Below are 6,820 nucleotides of genomic sequence, written 5' to 3'. Positions count from 1 at the left end.
TGAGCTGTGAGTCAAACAAGAGGCAGAACAGCAAAAGCTGAAGTTAAATCTGTCTGGACAAAGCGTTGCAGGAGTGAGAAGCAGCACAGTTACAGTGGTATTGGCTCTTGGTATCGGCAGTCCATTTACGACTGGCACCCGATACTGGTATCTGTATCTGCGTCCTACTCATTAATATGTGCATTTACTGAAATCACAGCATCCAAAGCCTGACAATAAACATTAAAATAATGTGATCCCAAAATCCCCTCTTATTTAATGTTCAGTCCAAATGATCTGATGATTATAAATCTGATGTTATGTCCAGACTGTTTCTCTTATACAGCTCTTAACTTGGATCACTACTTTGTACTTCTTGTACATCGTTTGGCAACCCTATCCAATTCTGCATTTTATGACGTAAAGAAAAAATAAATGTAAGCCAACTTTAGTCACCTGGAACACATTAAAATGCACCAGAAACCAAGAAAAAATGTCCAGAGTTTTAAAATTTCTTTGGCCAACTCCTTTTTATACTGTTATACTTGTGGTTATTGCTGTTGTGAGCCTCTAGAATTTGCAGTGTTTTTATAAGTGGTTGTGATGTCTTAATGTTGTCAAATATGAATATGTGGCACTGAAGTGGCGAGGGCCTCTGAGAGCAAATTCAGCTTAGGGCCCCCTAAAGGCAAGGACCCTGTGAGCAGGTGACAGACCCTCCACGTTTAAAGATGTATTTCATTTTTCATTCCAACACTTTTCCATTTTTTGTACTGAAATTGAGTTCTTATATTATTTAACTGTTCCATAGCAACCGCACAAACCACATCAAATCCGAGCCCTGTGTGCCTCTTCTCTCCAGGACTCTCTGCAGGGCGGAGTAGAGGTGGTGTCAGGGTGCAGTGTGTTAATAGAGTATAAAGGATGGAGCTGTCTGCAGACTGACCCTCTATGGCCTCAGGAGAAGCAGGAGAGGGAGGGGGTGACCTCAGGGGGGCCCCTGGAACAACTAACGTTCTATGAGGTCTGCGTCTTTAACCATGAGTACATCTGCGTAGTGACAGGACCGGACACTACTGGTACTGTGTCTGTTTGGATGTCCCTGTGTATGAAGAAAGAGGAGACAATGTTGTTGAAGTTTGCGGTTATATTGTGCTAAGGTTTTAGTGGTAAGTATAAATATCATAGAGCCCTTTTAGGTTTATTGACAACAGGTTTCCACTATAGAATCTGGCAAACCTGAAATGTGGACTTCCCTTGGCTGTTTGATTTAGTATCTGGCTTAAGAAAGACACAAAATGGGAAACATACATTTTTAAGAAAGGTACAAAATGGAAACATACATTTTTATAGTTTTATAATCGATCAGCATTGTAGTTATTATATTTGATCCACTATCTTTCAATCAACAAACAGGCAACAGTAAAAGAAACATTTTTTTAATCACTTTTAATGCGCTTAATTCCCCTGAGATAATATGTAGCCTTCTGAGTACCACCAGATCGATAGTAGCCCAGTTGGTCGTGTTTGTTCACTGAAGGTAGGCGGTTTGAATCCCGTTCTTGACATAAACATCATTGGTAGAGCGGTCAGATCTGATAGCCCACAGGTTGGCGGTGCAATCCCAGCTCCCACAGATGAATGCTGTTGTTATGTCCTTCGGCAAGACGCTTAGCCCACCTCACCCTCAGTGTCTGTGTACACTGATGTATGAATGTGTGTGAATGTGTGTGTGTGAATGGGTGAGCGGTTCCTTGATGTAAAGCGTTTTGAGTGCCTTGAAGATGGAAAGGCGCTATTCAAAAATGTGACCATTTACTGTCAAAACCATGTCTATTACATTGCTACAGATCTTTTAAGCAAAGGAGGATAAAAACTTGGATACCGCCACACGCTGGTGTACCACATTTTGAGAACCACCGACTTAGACTGCACCGCAACACAAAACGCTTCACATGTCTAACCTTTTCCAGCTTTAGACTACTGGTTAAAACGTGAATGCGAAACACACCAGACACACACCACATCATTGGTAGAGCTGTCAGATCCACTGATCCACAGGTCGGCGGTGCAATTCCTCCAGCTCACACAGATGAATGCTGTCGTCGTGTCCTGGAGCAAGACACTTAACCCCCCCTCGCCCCCCAGTGTCTGTGTACACTGGTGTATGAATGTGTGCGTGAATGGGTCAGTGCTTCCTTGATGTAAAGCGCTTTGAGTGTCTTGAAGGTGGAAAAGTACTGCATAAAGTTGTGACCATTTACCATCTAAACCATGTCTATTACTTTGCTACTGATATTTTAAGCAAAGACTAACTCAATAGACTCAACTCGACTCAATAAAATAGCATGATAAAAACGTGAATACCAACATAGCAAGCTCACGTACCACAGTTTGAGAACCATTAACCTAGAGTGCCCCGCGACACAAAACGCCTTTATATATCTGACCTTTTCCAGCTTTATACCACAGGTTAGCACGTAAACGCGAAACAAACCAGAGCATGTATTCAAACAATGCAAACAAGCTTATTATTCCGTCCACACTGTAGCCTGTTGATGCCGCCGCGATCACCATGTGTCTCCGGCCCCCGACACTCAAAAGCGTTACTCCGGCTCGAGAGTCATAAACCTGATTAACAACTGCCTCTAATTAAAGATCAATGCTACTGCTCCGGAGGTGATTTGTGGCGTGAATTAAGATGCCCACTCTCCTATAATGACATCAGGAGAGTGTCAGACTGATGGACTGCTTACTGATTCCCCCCGCGCCATAGATCACAGCACAACTACATGGGCCCACTTTTATGAATGCTCTTTATTCACAACATTGTAAAAGCCCATAGCTGCTTAAGAGCGGCGAGCGGGCGTGTACTTGATGTATGGATTGCATCAGAAGACGGATAAGAGGCATTCGTCTCGATAACCGTAGAGTGTATACGGGGAGAGGGTGCTGATTTGAAAAGGCTCCACAGACTCGTCGGCTAATCAGTAATGCATCATAGGAGCACAGGGCACAGGGGAACAAGGTAGAGCTGATTTCAGACCACCATATGTTGTGCAAATCAATGTAAGTTTTTTTTTTTTTTGTCAGGAAACCATATTGGCAGCAGCAAAGCGAAATATTCCAATACTTTCTAGTACAGCTGAGAAACAACAAAATGTGATGAGTTCATGGATTGAGAAATAAGTTACAAAGTGCTTTTTAACTTTTTAATAAGTAAACATATTTAACGGTGTAACACTTACTTTACTATATCGAGGTGGAACAGTTATTTTTGGGGGTCAGTATTTATCGAGGGACTTTTTTTTTGCGCTAGTGGGAACATTTTTGGTTATTTTTCTGCATTATGATAAAGTTTGAAGTGTAGAAGTCTGAATTATGAACTTCTGTGACTCATTATAGACACAAACTAACTACTTAAATGTTGCGTTCTGTTAATAATAATAATAATAATACATTTTATTTATAACGCACTTTACATTCAAACAACAAATCTCAAAGTGCTACAGTAAAAAGACATTAAAAACAGAAGACAATTAACATTAAAAAGAGAAGACAATTGGTATAAAAGCAAGTATTCATTGCAGTTCATAGTTTTTAAGGATATTTCTGCTTTAGGGTTTGGTTTCAATATTATAGTTTATCATTTATGTTTACTTCAGCAATATATCGCACATCAACATGCACATATATTTTAAAACTACTCTCTAACCCAGCATATGAGTTAAATTTTGCTTCATGTTGCGCATTTGAGTTTTATGCAGCTAAAACCTGGAACAGTCTTCCTGAAGATGGGAGACAGGCCTCTACTTTGATTGACAATGTTTAAATCCAGACTCCAAACGGTTCTGTTTAGCTGTGCATTTGACCGAAAGCTTTTTGTTCTGCGCTCTTCTCTTTTAACGTCAATTTTATGATGATTATTTACATTTTGATTTGTTTGTATTGTGATTTGAATGCTTTTCTGTCTTACTTTGTGTATGAATTGTGCTGTACAAATTACAAAAAGCCAAAGAAGTACATTTATTCGCTAAGTTAACATGGCAAGGAAAGAGAAGAGTCCAACAAACAAGTCATGCGATTACAATTTTATTTCTTTGGATTAAAACAGCAAGATGAATAATGGTCAATTTGAACAATAAGAAATACATTTTACAACAATTTGCTGGTTTGAATTTAAAATCAGGAACACTGAAGCAGATTTAGCTGCATAAAACTACTCGCCAAACATATACAGTTCTGACTCAAGGCAACCACCCTGTATTCAACAACAGCTCTATAATGCACCGCTATTACAGGCCCTTTGAGAACGAGCACTCCATACCCCTATATACAAGATTGCTCACGGCCAATTATGCATATTTTGTCTTTAGAAAGAACAGAACAAAACTTTTCTAATACAATGTGACCGAGAACAGGAGCGGAGTTGTTTCTCTTTTAATAAAAACCTGCCAAAAAGTGAAGTTTTTTGTTCCTATCCTCTGCCTCCCAGATGTTGCTGTCTGCGCCTCTCCTGTTTCTTCTGATAATTGCGGCGTGTTCCTTCACAGCGGTGCAGATGGCAGTGTAGGCAGCTCCACATATGAACACCTTTTTATTATGTCCCTTCATTAAAACAAAACTGTAATTCTACTAACACAATGGCAGCCCACCTACTCCATTCTCCTGTTTACATCCTCGCCACCTGTTAACCCCATCGCTAGACTCTGCCCTCCGACTTACTCCGCCATTGACCTGAATCTTTAATAATTACGAGACACTTAATTCAAAATTCAAAGTGCACATCCCTTCCTTTGGGTCTTAAATGCTCTCTTGTATATCCAGGCTTGACTCTGTGCCAAAAAAGCCCTGGTTCCTCATTGTGACAATTTCCGGCGATGCAGATGGTGGTTTCCTGGCTTTCTAATCAGAATGCTATTTAGTGTCTCTAAAGGAGCGGCATTGAGACCCATATTAACAGCCCTCGTCGGTGTAATGCTCAGCTCCGGGCATAGGCCACCAGCTGCATCCACTTGTCACCCCGTGCTACAGATGCCCTCCCTCTGTCTAAGGCAATCGAGTCGTATTGTGCCAAATGACTTTAAAGTTGATTTTTTTTAAATGAGTCTCGTCTAATGTACTAGACTTGACATTATCTCTGGATCTTCTTGGTTTGAAATGCGCTTTCTGGAGTTGATGATTTATGTTACAGTGAAGGCAAAATGGGTGACGATCCAGCTATCATAATGCCAGACAAAGAATCTGGTCTGATCCCAGTTTGAATGAAAGAATGAGGAAAAAAATGTAAAAAAAAATAACTAATAAAAGTTTCGGTGCAATCTAATAAGTAAAAAGTATCCCTCTCACTTGTCAAAAGTGTTAAAATCTCAACTTTAATTCAAAAATAAGTGTTAAACGTTTGTGAAATGCCTTGAATGGAATGCGTTTTTCTCACTTTTGCACCCACCACGTCAAAATTGTGCTTTAATCTGGACTAAACTGGGCTCAAACAAGGACTAAACACATGAATAGATCGAGAAGAGTCGCTGATCAGATGAGCCATAGTTACATCACTATTGTACGGGGTTGTATCGTTGTTGGACCTCAGGGTGACCTCAACGCACGACAAATGCCAGATATAAATTTGTAATCGACTGTAAACTTTCAAGTCTCCAAATAACACCCGTAGTGTCTTTCAACTTTTAAATGCAACAAAACTTCAGTGTGTGATTCATATTCGAGTGGCCAGTCAGTTCTAAATTAAAAAGTATAGATCCATAAAACACCTAACTACTCTCAAACAATTTATCCAAATCTGCCGCCTTTTCTGCACGTCGTATTAGTTTCTCATACAAATCCGATGAAGAGAACTCAATTATGACGGATCAATAATTCAGTATTCTCAATTATGCTTTAATTGTAAGAAGCAATATCATCCAATCTTATTGTGTGGATAGGTGTTGTTGCTGTGCAAAGCTAGCGCTGATTGTTTAGATGAGATTATGGTGTGTATCAAGAGAAAGGATCAGGCAATGTCACAGCTCCCTGGCACAAACACTGGGGCGCACGTGCACGCTCCTCATGCACACTCACACACTCTTAATGACACAAGCACACAACATAAAGCCAAATGCTGCCACTAAAATTTGCATGGTGCTCAGTAATGCATTAGTGAACATCACTTGGCAATCTGTTCATACGGGCTTAATTGGATTTTAATACCGCCTCTGATCTTGTTTTCTAATTAACGGCGGTGGCTGGCAACCAAGCAGAACCATGCACCCAGCGACACCTTTGATCCCGGCCATATGGAGTCCCTCCAAGCACGCCCGCCACCGAGAAATCCTTCACCTCCACGTGGGCGAACAAGGGGCCGCCGCGTCTCGGAGAATGGGGTGGGGGGGTGGGGGGAGAGTGGCACCAAGCTGGGGTAGGTGAGCGCGGCAGGTGGGGGTGGCGCCGGGGCTATTGTTATTGATGAGTTTGCTTGACGATTGGCCGTGATACATTAAAGATGAGAGCAGAGAGCTGGATGCCGCTACACCTTATCGGTTGACACCCCTTGGTTGCTGCGGGGAAATGTCAATAGCTTCTCTAATCTGTTTACCGCTCCCCTCGTGGCCATCGCTTTATGCTTTTGACGAAGGGCTGCCAAACACGTGTCCTCTGCTACCCTTGAGTTCTGTTGTTTGGCTCACACACAGTGGGTATTAAGTTTACATCCAGCTCTGCATTCCAAATGGAGTGAATCTCTGCCATTTGTAAGATGTGTTAGAAAACCTGATTATAAAGAGATAGCATCTACTGTAGATACTGTACTGGTGAATTTAAGAGGACGACACAATATTCTATACACCTG

The sequence above is a fragment of the Periophthalmus magnuspinnatus genome, chromosome 24 (assembly GCF_009829125.3).
Source record: "Periophthalmus magnuspinnatus isolate fPerMag1 chromosome 24, fPerMag1.2.pri, whole genome shotgun sequence".
Classification (NCBI taxonomy): domain Eukaryota; kingdom Metazoa; phylum Chordata; class Actinopteri; order Gobiiformes; family Gobiidae; genus Periophthalmus; species Periophthalmus magnuspinnatus.
This window is presented reverse-complemented; position numbering follows the sequence as displayed.